The sequence below is a fragment of the Diadema antillarum genome, unplaced genomic scaffold (assembly GCF_040938485.1).
Source record: "Diadema antillarum isolate AM-2024a unplaced genomic scaffold, OU_Dant_1.0 seq00000323_RagTag, whole genome shotgun sequence".
Taxonomy (NCBI): domain Eukaryota; kingdom Metazoa; phylum Echinodermata; class Echinoidea; order Diadematoida; family Diadematidae; genus Diadema; species Diadema antillarum.
The window spans coordinates 348,514-362,030 of NW_027271342.1; positions in this window are offsets into that span (position 1 = coordinate 348,514).

A 13,517-nucleotide genomic window follows, 5' to 3' on the forward strand; every position below is an offset into this window, starting at 1 on the left:
AACTGATTTGTCTTTAATAGCAAAAAATGACAGACAAGTGAACACAATACACACACAACATATCCACAGGCCTGCATGCATTTGCAATGCACATTCAATTCAATTGTATGCATCCGTTCATCAAAAAAGAAACGTCCGTTTAGACATGCAAACAAAAATATGCACGCAATTATATCGAAAACAGTATAGCAATGAAAGGTCATGGACACGTGTAAAGCAGGGCTTATATCGATGGGGTCCAGTAACAAAATTATAATTATTTTGACACAAATCAAAATCTGTATTTAATACATTTTAAACAGATTTAATAAACATGGAAAATAGACATTCGTGTAGTTTAGAAACTTCAGTTTCATTAATTGACGTGTTATTGTACACCATGAATGTGCCTAATAGCAAAAAAAAAACAAAAAAAAACAAAAAAACAACAACAACAACAACAAAAACACTCTTACCCGTGCTGGCCCAAACTCCTTGACTTCTATGCGTCATTACTGTCACTACTGGTTGCATGTGTTGTAATACATAAATCACTGATAACAGCAAAAGGAATAAAAATAAAAATAAAGTAACAAACCAACACACAAGCACACGCGTGCGCGCGTGCGCACGCACACACACACATACACACATGTTACGACAAATTGATTAAAATTTCGACTGTCAAACCATCATAAAAAGCCCTGATTGAAATATATTCCATGTTTGTGGAAATAAAGATCGAAAATATACATCGTTATTATTTAGAAGATAAGATACACTGTACAAACATTGAAAGCATATTGTTAAATCACATGCATGTTTCATCTTCCTGATATGGGCCATTTGAACCTGCATTCAGTATGCAAATTGCAGAGGTGAGACGAACCTATGAGGTGACAGCGTTTTATCATTTTCTGTTTTGTGCTACCTACAGGGTTCAGAACTCTAAACTTCACTACTATCACACAGTGTGTAGAGTTCTGTGCTCCAGCATACTGTTCAAAGACAATATTAGACGCTGCCACGAGAGGGCGTTGTTCTAAAAAAGTTGTTCGTCACAACAAGGAGTTTGTTATTCATAAAAGGGTTTGCAAAACCCTAGCGGCGTTTTGAAAGGAAAAGCCGGAGAGCGGGCCACTGCGGGAATACGCTTGAGTACCCCGGCGTATTAACGGGCTTTTCAAAGCGCCGCTCAAAGGACCGCTGAACGGCGGCGCCGCTGTTTTCCTGCACAATGTAATCTGCCAAGGCGCCTTAACAAATTAAAAGTTTCAAGCATCCTTTGTGTTCATCCTTAATATTAAACATTGTGCTCAATGGTGGGGCTGCACACTGTGCTCTTGCACTGTAAATTGGCACTTTATGATTTAGATTTAGATGTAGTGTTAATCCGGACAGTTTTTTATTATTTTCTTGTGCATGTGCAAATAATATTTATGTACAATACTTGTAAGTAATTCACACATAGCATCTATTATTGGCATATTTAGGAAGAAGAAAACAAAGAAATCTGTCTTGCCTGATATCAACAAAAGAAATACAAGAAAATTTGAGTATTGTTGACTAGATTTATCGAATTGTACTTGTGTAGGGCTATTCTAGCGTAATTCCGTTACCATGTGTCTTAGATGTCATTTACCTGCGGAGTGTGAAATTCTTAACTTGAAAGTAGACAAATTTTGATGGATGTGGTACTTACAAGTTACGAGATCTTGATTGACATAGTTACAACTTAAAATCACAGTCGTTAGCATGAAAATTTTATGTTTTTTTGACAATAAAAACTCATTTGGCACATATACACTTGTAGCAGTTCAAGGTCAAAGGCTAGAGAGTACTTATTTAGTGGTTATATTATAGCTGAAGGCATAAACAATCTTTATCAAGACATTTCAGAATACCTGAGTACCAAGAATGTGTATTTTTTCCAGTGTATTTCAGAAGGCGTGATTCCTTTACCATTTGTGTAATTCCGTCACCACTGACTTTACAGGGAAAAAGCCTGCTGCTGGAAAAATGTGATGAAATATTTGAAAAACAATACAACTAAACTGGAGTTGACACAATCAAAGATGAAATCAAACAACAACCTATAGTGTATGTGTTATACATTTCAGAGAAACAAGTCCCAAAGTCAGAGTTGAAGTTGCCACTCAATTTCCTGGTAATTCCGTTACCATCGCACATAGACCTCCTTTGTAGCCAGCCAAGTGAGAACATTTGATAAATTTGTATTTGGGATGACAGTGTGACTACCTCTGCATCTTTTAAATGTATCAAGAGAAGGCAAAGTAATCAATCCAGTATACAGAGTGAAAGAATATGAGCCAAAATTCTCTGATTTGTAATCCTGTTACCGCGGAATTGCCCATCTACAACAGTATATCCGGCCATCTGTCCATGGAATTATCCATCGTGCGAGAATGAATCGCACTCACAGCTTGTAAACTGTATGCGACTAAATATTACCGGGCACGTTTCGATCGTCACGTAACGACCTACCAACCACTTAACGGCGAGGGCGCTTCAGAAATGAAAGCCGGGTACACTGACTCTTTTTTTCACACGTTTGATCTCAAAATACTCTCAACCAAATCATTATTCTGCCAAATCGCGTCATCCAGACAAGCCACTTTGTAGAGTTTTTCTACAGATTGCAAGCAAATCCCAAATGGGGATGGAAGATTAATTTTGAGCTTTCTGGATCAACAGAAGATACAGTGCGTATTAAAGAAAAAACCGCAACAAGATTTGATTTCAAATTTGTGAAGATTGTGTTAACTTTACACTAAAGTGAGTAGCAACAACTTAAATCCACATATCTCCGCTTTCCAATGATATCTTATTTATTCATACACGGTCAAGGATGGCTGAGTAATCATTATTTTTGGACAATGGGTCAAATTGGACTTGGGACCACTGCAAAAATCAATGCACCGTATAGAAATTAACTGAACAAATGGAATAATGAAATTAATAATCGCAACTTACCATCGTCTTCTTTCGGATATCTCTTTTTAACATTACATCCCATGCCCCTCAACATGGCCAACATTCCTCTCCACAAAGAGATTAGCTCTTTTCTCCATCTCACGCACAACCCTGCGAATCACTGGGGCTAGGTGGCGTAGAGCTTCAAACTCATCAGTGATTCTTTGTCTCAGAGTTACAATGTCAGGTGGAGGGGTAATCAACACTTTGCTCTTGAGATAACCCCAAAGGAAAAGGTCACAACAAGTCAGATCCGGAGATCGTGGTGGCCACTCCACATCATGATACAAGGCAATCACCCGATTTCCAAATACCTCAGCCAATCTGTTTCTTTCTGCAACTAGTCAATGGGCTGGTACGCCATCCTGTGCCCACCATAGGCTTCTGAACACACCCCTTTGTTGCAAACCAACATTTTCCATTAATTCAGGAATCACATGTTCATTTAAAATTTGTAAGTATCCATTTCCGTTCATGTTGTTTTCAAAGAAGAAGGGCCCTAGGAACAAACCATTTCCACAAAGTCCAGCCAAAACATTCAGCTTTTCTCTACGAAAATCGATGTCATATGTAGTTAAATGCAGAAACTGAAACTTGGTCCCAAGTCCACTTTGACCCATTGTACAAAAAGAATGATTACTCAGCCATCCATGATTGTGTAAGAATAAATAAGATATCATTGGAAAGAGGAGACATGTGACTTTAACATGTTGCCACTCACTTTGGTGTAAAGTTAATATAATCTTCACAAGTTCGAAATTAAATCTTGTTGCGTTTTTTTTTTATACGCACTGCATATCGTTTTTCATTTGTAAGCGAAAACCCACTGGACTGCGGCTATGCACCAAAAAGCAAATATGTATAGTGGGTGTAACTTGTTTGGCTGCGCCTATGCGGCGCTGATACTTTCGTATCCATGTTTACGTAGATGTCTCAAAATCCACTTTACCAAACTGCACCCAAATCACTTATATCTACATGACTGTATTCCCAAATACAATCCGACACAAAGTCTACATTCATCATCAGATGCATTGTTCCTCGAAACACCCAGAGTAAAACATGGATGGGGGTGATCGTGCTTTCTCCGTTATGGGACCAAAATTGTGGAATTAGTTACCTATTCAGTGTAATATCAAAGGTAACTTTTATCTACAGAAACATTCAAATCCAAACTTAAAACGTATCTGTTCCTCTCACACTGAGGACTATAGTGAAGTCTTTAATGTTCGGAACAATTGTATTCTTTATCTGGTATGTGTTTGTTTGTTGTTTTCCATTTCCTTCTATGTTGTCATATGTTTGAACATGAATATATATCTATCTTTTCATTTTTTTTTGAAGCGTTATGAGCACCGAAAGGTGGACCTGTGCACTATGCAAGTAGTCACTATTATCATTATTACTATTATAACTATTATAGCTTATATTCAACAACTCTTACACTAGGTGGTCTTCCGTGAAGTCCAGTTTGATGTGTATTCGGAAATCACCTATTATACTTTGTAATATGCACTGTCGGGTAATGTGTCTTTGGTCATTTCCGTCATGTTTTAAACAATACTTTGAAAAGTCATTTGGTGTTGCAATATTTTTGTACACACACACACGCCCATACGCACACACGGGTAAACACTACATTGCCGGACAGTCAATTAGAAATTTCCAGTTTGTAGTCTAAATCGTGTAGTATATTACGTTTCTGAATTCCCATTGACAGCCATGCATGATGACAATAAGAAGTGTGGACCTTCCCATGCAGAGAGCGAGAGATACTATGTGCCACGCAACGCACAAGTACATCCATGTGTGTAACCCGAATCACATTGCAAGATCGACCGGAAGCATATATTATTGCTATGAAGGGTAGGCAGTTTCGTTTCTATTTCAGTGTTGAGAATAGAAATGCACAGATTAGATACTTTGAGATACTCCGTATAGGGCAAGTCCAAGCTATTTTGCACCAGTAACGCGTGGGACATCACAAACAAATTAAGCCCTAAATTTCACAGTTATTTATGAAAGCTCAATTGTTAGGTTGTTTCTGGTAGATAGTAAGTGTCTACACACAAAACAAAAGAAATAATCCGAATTACTCATCCCGTAATTAATTTATTCTAATTTATTCTCCAGTAACGCGTGGGACAAGAAAGATGGCTCTTTTTTCTTTTACTTTGTTTCTCAAATATTGGGAAGATACTTGTCACTCTGAAAAAAAGATCATTGCAAACAATTTGTTATACACCTATTACTTAAGATAAAACAACATGTTTCATAAATATTCATCTTTCTGTTTTCTTTCAAGATCAAGTTGAAAAAGATTGGTATAGTAACGCGTGGGACATTTTTTGTCATTGTGGGTAATATTCTGAAAATGGCACATCTTATTGAGAAAATTTTAAGTTTGGTATTACTTTAGGCAGTGAGACAGATACATAATGTTTGACTCCATTTGCTTGAAGAAAGGCTTTATTTACCACTTCATGAATTAATTAAGTCTTATCATAAACTTTCATTTTTATGGAGGCTATGCAAATTGTCTGATGAAAATGGATACAAGTTGGCTCTTAACCATTAGTAATTCAACTGCTTGAAACTACCTGTCTTATTGCTCCTTACAACGCCCGAAACCGCCTGTCTGTATTTTCATAGTTTTATGCTTTACCATTTCTATTGTTTTCATATAGAATATGTAATTACATATTTTGAAAGAGATAAAAGGTCAACAAAAGTATGTCAGAATTATTTTTGTGACACACTATTCTCTTCATAAAGTCATAGGCTTTCAAATAAACATAACTTATAATAGACAAAAATGAACATGCAGTAACTATTTAATAAATTATATGAATTAGAAAGTTGTCGAAATTAGAGTAATGTTGCTGTATCTTTTATGAAGCCATAGGCCATTATACACGGAATCTTCAGTTGCTAAAGTTAAGATTGTACTTACATTGGACAGAAAGGTGTTGCAGATTTACAAGTACAACTCTACAAGTAGGCCTATAGTCCTCCCCCACCCTTAGTGCAAAGTTGTTCATTTATTACTATGGTGAAAGTCTGTTGTACAGCTTGTGTGATACCTACTATTGTTGAGCGACCGTGATCGTTTGTGTAGTGTAAGACATTACACTCATAGTCGCATATTAACCCTTACTAGGCCGCGCGATGTATCGTTAACGCGAAAAGTTATCGCCACGACGTTTCATGACTTTTTTCTTTTGACTCTCCCGCATCTTTTGACACCAAATTTGCGATGCCCGGGCGTGCGGTTCAGAAGTTGCGCATAAATATGTACGTGCATGTCAGATCAAAAATTGAAAAACGTGAATTACAAGTTCAATGCAAACTGTGTTTACAGGCAAATTTCATAAAAGCATGATTATTTGGGGGTTTTATAAATTAAAATCAATTTACAGCATATTTTCTTGTTTGGAACAATGTCGCGGAAAAGTTTAATCGAAAAAAAATGAAAAACATAAGTTCGAAAAAACAGAGAAATATATAAGAAATTAAAAAAAAAATAAAATACTTAAGAAATTTATTCTGATGCCGCATTTTTCTTTTCTCTTATATTTGCTCAGGACACTAAAAAGAACATTCACACACAAAAAATGTACTCATTTTGAGCTTTATTTAGTGGTTTATACCAAATTGTCTGATTTCATGCATCATTGTGCATAAATTAGCATAAATTAGCATAAATTATAATTTTACAAAAAATTAACTTCGTGGTACCATAGATTACGTCATAGGCAATGTGCGTGCCAATTTTCATTGCGATCGCGCTGTCGACGACTGAGATCTGGAGGGGGGGGGGCCTAGGAGCCCCCCCCCCCCCCCCCGGCTCTATGATCTACCTAAATAGCCCGGCCTAGTTAGGGTTAAGATCAAACACAAACCTTGAACAACTTTTTATCAAGCAAGATACTGTGCCAATAAATATTGAGTAGTTAGACATACAACATCAAATAAATATTGTACATACACAACATACAATAGATTCATTTCATTTTTTGACTGGAAAAACAAAATTGGGTTAATATAGCAGTATTAGCGGACACTTTATTTGTAAAAAAAAAAAGAAAAAGAAAAAGATTAAGGCTCTGTAACTTGTGTATTGAAGGAAAAGTTAAGTCATCTCTTCAGTGAATGTGGTAAACCATATCACAATTAAGCCAAATATGGTGAGTTCTCATTGACTTTATGAAGACCTATGAAGTATATGTAAATTCTGTTTGTTTTGTTTTATTTTGTTTGTTTGTTGCTTTGTGCAAAACTTTTCAAAATTTACTTCCAGCGCAGTAAAAGAATGCCAGGAATGTGCAAGGCCAAAGTAATTGATATTTTCAGTGCTGTATAGAGAATTCATTGTTCTATATGGTTTGGGGGAATTCTACTTCTTTATGGCAAAATTTCTATACTCCCATCGAAATACACACATGTATGCTGTCCCACGCATTGCCAAATCTAATTAAAGATCGTATAAATTATATTGATCAGACTAACTTTTCTTCTCCTGGTTATGATGGAGACTAATGTACATTGGTCTTTTGAAAGTTTCAGGAAAATTCAATTATTAGCTTTTAGGCAAATGAGAAATAGTGACCTAAAAAGATGACACGTGGAAAATGCCAATTTTGGCACGTCCCTCATTTGCATATTTAATTAGTTGAGAAACTGGAACTCATAGTCATGATAACTTCCCATTCAGACTTTGTGGTCCCACTAGTATTGGGCTAGAAAAGTGGAAAACTTTTGAGATATCTGTAAAAATGAAACGATTTTTGATGTCCCACGCGTTACCCTAACTTTTAATTTGTGGAAATTTATTTAGTTATTACCAGTCACACACAAGCAATTTTCTGTTTTCTTGTTAGAATTCATGTATTGTAACAACTTGGCTTTACAATGAATTCAAGTTTCAGCCATGAGTGATCAAATAGCTTGGACTTTTGCCCTATACATGTACATAATTATGACAAAGGTGCTCTAAAAATTGAGTCTGTTCAAAGACGCTATTGGTTCAGTAGAATGAGTGATACCTACGAATATTCAAATGATTTATGTATGATTTGTACCTCACATCCTGGTAAATTTCTTTCTTGTTTTCTTTCTCTCCTTCTTTGTCTGTATATTTATTCATTTGTACAGATGAAGCAGGAATTCTAGGAGTTGGGGAAGCAAAGCTGTTCCAATGGTTTAGATGGTACACTACCGGCGGGGACTTACCGATGGGACCAAAAGGAACATAAAGTTTAAAACTATTCTCCACATACAGAGGTAGTTCAGGTAAGTACTTGATTAAGGTTCTCTCAAAGGTACAGATTAGATTTCTTTTTATGACATTGTTGTGACAGTGTTGGTCTGATTTTTTTCTTTGGTAATAGGTTTGTCAATCAAAATCAATATTGATGGGTATTTCCCCGAGCGAGTATACCTTAGTTCAGATATGGAAATATAAACTTACATGTAAGTAAGTTAAGTATGGGTCCGGGAGAACATACTTCAACTTTTTGATAATACCAGTATTCCCAGATTTCGGCAGTATTTGTCCTTCGCTTCACACAATCCTTCGATGACCATTACGAATTCATGTTAATTGCACCGTATTGCAGAACCTGTTCATTTGCAATTTGTAAAAGAATTTCACGATCTCTATGTGAATACAACAGACTAGAGTGTCATGGGCAAGTAAAAAGAGAGCGTATCAGAAGATATGTGGGATACACCGCAACAAAGAAATGTCACGAATCATAGATCAGTGGTGGATCCGGGGGGGGGGGGGGGGGGACGCACCGGGCCCAGAAGTGGCACCGCAAATATTTTTTCGCCCCCCTTCTCTGAATTCCTGGATCCGCCCCTGTAGATGCATTGTCGAAAAAACAAAACAAAAACCTGTTGTCTGTAGGTTTTGAAACTCCTGAACCACGCGTAGGCCTTTCCACGGAAGCCGTAATGCTGTAACTTATAAAGTAGATTCCATTGTTGATCGTGGTCAAAGGCTTCGGAGAAGTCCGTAGTGGGGGGCGCAAGGGACTTTTTGGTTCGAATTCTTCCAAAAGCACCAAATTTGGCACACATGTAGCCCAAACAATACTATTCCGGTTTTTGATGGGCGCCAAGAAGTTCGCCCTCTGGGACGGCCATATTGGCAAAATCCAATATGGCCGCCACCGGTTTAAACGTCACTTGCAATTGAAAACATAAAAGGGTTACAATCATTTAAAAAGACAGGTTTAGAGGTTTTCCGTTTCAAGGAATTCAAATCTGAAGTTCTTTTTATGGTCTTAAGTCAACTTTTCTTTATAAGGTCACCTAAAGGTCATTTCGGGGTTAAGCCATTGTGTTCATTACAGGTACAATTGTAATTTAAAAATGGCTTGCCCATGGTCAATATTCCACGAATGTCAGCCTTGGTAATAAAATTGCAGTTGCCAACGGCTGAAAAAGGGGCATATTTCTTGTGAAGGGCGCCCTCCGGGGCGGCATTTTTGCAACTTCCAATATGGCCGCCACCTACGTTTAAAGGCAAGTATAATAATTAAAAACAATTATTTGAAAAGTCAGATTTATAGGTTCTTAGGATCAAGGAATTCGATTCTGAAGTTGTTGTGTCAACTTTTCTTTATGAGGTCACCCTAAAGGTCATTTTGGGTCAAACCATCATATTCACAATAGGTAATTTAAAAATGACTCGCCTATAATCAATGTAGCAGGAATGCCAGCCTTGCTAATAGAATTGCAGTTGTTGAGGGCTGTTGGAGAGGGAGGGTGGGCTTTCTCACGATTAACATCAATATACAATGTATTTGTTTTCGTGTTAAAGATTTCAAAGACTAGGTATACAGTCATGAATAATAATAAGAATCCCTTTCTGAGAGTAATACGGTTCTTGGGATCTTACTCAGATTTTCACAATTCAATTTGAAGACTTCAATATCATTTTAATGATTATTTACGGTATTTTTTTCCTGCATCATTTCAATTATGGCCTGTTATTATATGGCTACACAAGCTTTTAAGTGAGGTTCTGTCCAAAGCTATGAAATATCATAGTTCATGTCACAGTCATTCCATTTTTTTTTACAGGCGCTAAGAGGAAATGTCCTCACTGACTGGTCATATTTGCGGAATTCAATGTGTTTGCATTCGCTTTAATGTCAGCAAAAAGAGCTAGTTTGAATTATGGGTAATGCCCTTTCATAGAGTTTTCAAGATTTGTTATTGGATTATTATTTTCATCTTCATCTGCAAGGAATGCGATAAAAAACATACTTGTATGAGAAATATAATCCTATTGCTACCTAATACATTGATAGTGTAGCAATAAGGGGGGGGGGGTCATTGACGTCATTGACGTTGCCACTAAAAAGAGAAGTGCTTTTATTTTTCTGTTGCAGTTCAGGATCCTCAATCACAATAGATTTTCATAATTCATATTTAAATTCAATAGAATAATAATTATGAAGAACACTCCTAATCTGGATGAAAAAAAAATAATTCTGTCGTGTTTAAGAGAGTTTTTAGTAGATCAGGTTGGCATCAATTTGCTATTTTCGAACTTGTGTAAGAGAGTTCGATTCAAAAGTCCTTATACAAAATGTAATAGGAAATTTTATGTGCCACCACAGCTAAATATGCCGTTTAGAGAATTTGACGGTCCTGGTGACGCCATGTAGGGAACAAGCATATTTCACTCGTGCCACAGTGACACCATTAACGGGGTACAGATTAGATATGCTATAGTACAACTTTCATGACACCGTCCAGCGTCTACCAAGATTCGAAAGTGCTTGGACGCGAATGGGTATGCTATCACAAGACTTTATAAGTTGGTATCTCGTTGGCCTGAAGACTAGATTGCAACTCTAGTCTCCGCAACATCTCTACGAGACGAGACGAGCCCAATCTCCAGGAGTCGCAGGAAAATCGAACATTTTCGATTTTTGCAGAGACTATTTCCGGCTTCCAGCTTGTCTCCGAGACGTCTCCGCGAAGTCTCCATCACTGTGGCCATGTCGTGGGGAGTAAATTTGTCTGCAACATCTTCGAGATGTCCCCGCATCTTGTGGAGACCCATAATAACCTAATGGCGACGAGAAGTCGCTGAGAAAAGACGTCTCTGATAAGTCCCTGCGACTGCAAAAGTCGTGCCGACATCCCCGTGACTTCGAAGCAAATTAGTTGTCCCTTTGTTTGAAGACGTCTCGGACATCGCCCTGGAAATCACGTTAGTTGTGACAGCGAATAAAAAAAAAAATCTTCGAGACGCTGGCATTGCGACAATGTCTCCTCCCGTCAGATAGGCCTTCAATTCCCCCCCCCCCCCACTTGAACATGGAACAAATACCCAAGCTCCGAGCTTATATGCCTTGTCCGCCTTGGACTACTTAACATAACAATGTCGGAATCTCGGAGCTTGGGTATTTGTTCCTTGTTCATCGTGTCACTGCCGGCAACCAGGGACAGCCTGGTGGTAGTGTCGCCGCCCGGAAAGCAGTAGATGACAGGTTCGAGTCCCACTGGTTCCTTTTTTCAGACATGTTTGTAAGCTTACAGATGAGCAGTTGCGATCTCAACAAATTTTCATTTGTAGAGGGAGACAAACTGAAGAAACTCAAACCTGAGCCTTCACCCCTCTGAATAATATCTTTCTTTCTAAGAGCTTTATCTTTCCAATACCATGACCCACCCGTAACTCCCTCGGATCAAAGGGATTTGAAAAAAAAAATGCATACCGAAAATGTGATGTTATGCTCATCAGTGCGATTGCATACTGTTTCCAGAAAGTGTTCTGCAACATTATGTCATCCTATGTAAAGATATCTTTGCGTAGATCGCATCAAAAATGTTGGAAAGCTGAAGGGTTGTGAGATCACAATACCTGTTGGATATTGCAGTCTCGAATCAGGTGCTCAGGATGGGTTTTCCGTCCCATTTATTCTATCTATATCATTTATCTATGCGCTGATATACGAGGGCAGCTCTTTATTTGTCAATCTTATTTTTCAGGTTTGAGTGGTGCCATCACCATCTCTTGTCAGAATTCTGCGCATTGTTGCTGCGCAAAAAATGTTAAGATTATTTTCTTTAGGATCAGTATCTCACACAACATCAATAGGTGTTCAGTTTCCCTAGTCATTTGTGCCTTCAGTAAAGAAACGGTTTCGTTTGATAAAAAAAAAGAATAAAAAAGATTAGAAAAAACCTTCAGCTGAATTGACTTCACCAACTCTGATAAGATACTGCCATTAAAGGACTCTAATGATCTCATGTAATTAACTACCCCTAGAATGCTGGTCTGACTTGCATTGAGGAGCTCGATTCCCTGGAATCTAAGCTTCAGCCATTGTTTCCTTCGCTGAAGATACAGACGCTGTCTTGCAAGGGAGCGAAGGCATACACCAATTTCAGCAGGAGGAGAATCATATCGCTTGCCAGCTGGAAATTTGTATAACTGACAATGAAAGGTGACGAGGTGGCTCACTCGGTAGCGTATGACTTCCAGTCTAAAGACTTGTGTTCCGGCACGGGTTCGAATCCCACTTATCTCAAGTCTAGCTGAGCAATGGTGTCAGTTGTCATACCGCCCCCTCTAGTAGAGGCACAATACTTTGCACCTCAACACTAGGATATAAAAAAGTGGAAGTCCCGTGTGTGAAAGAATCACAAACCCAGACACACACATGAAAAGATCCCGAACCGGCATTCCGTTATCGGAAAACTCAAGGTGCAAAACCCGGTAAAGTGGTCCACCCCAAGTACATACAACTGGCCAGCTATAGAAACAGACCAGCTAGTTGCAACATATATATGTATATATATATATATATATATATATATATATATATATATATATATATATATTATATATTGCAACACAATATATATTGCGTTATATATTGCATTTATATTTGTATTTATATATTGCAACACAATATATATATATATATATATATATATATATATATATACATACATGTATATATATGTGACCGTGCACCTCAAAACGAACATAAAGTCGCACACACTGATTTTGCGTGAGGACTGAAAATAAGTGAAATGGGTCAACCCTGCCGAACTTGACTTTTTCATATTTTCTGAAAGAGCGGCTCTTCTTTTGCATTATGCTAAAATTTGATATCGTAAAACGGGCAGAAAAGTGTGTTTTTTTAGCAGTTTATCTCGAACATTTTTGGTAGAATAGTATGATTAGGTGTTTCTTTAGAATCCCTTTTTCATTTCTGAAAAACCTTGTCCACACTCTTTACTTTCAACTCTAATAACTTTTGAAAGGATAGTGTTACTGCTTTGAAAGTTGGCATTAACTATGGACAGAATGTGTTAATGAGGCATGCTTAATTTCAGTTTAATCTGATAATCCCTTCATTGTTGTCCCATTCATCTCACAGCCAGCACGGTTTGGTAAGGATTAAGCGCTTGAATAGACACTGTACTTCAGAGCCTCTTTTCTCAGTTCACACTTTTCCTGAGTTTGTGCTTTCTTTCCAATATTTAGATAGGTTAGGAGAGTCCATTTG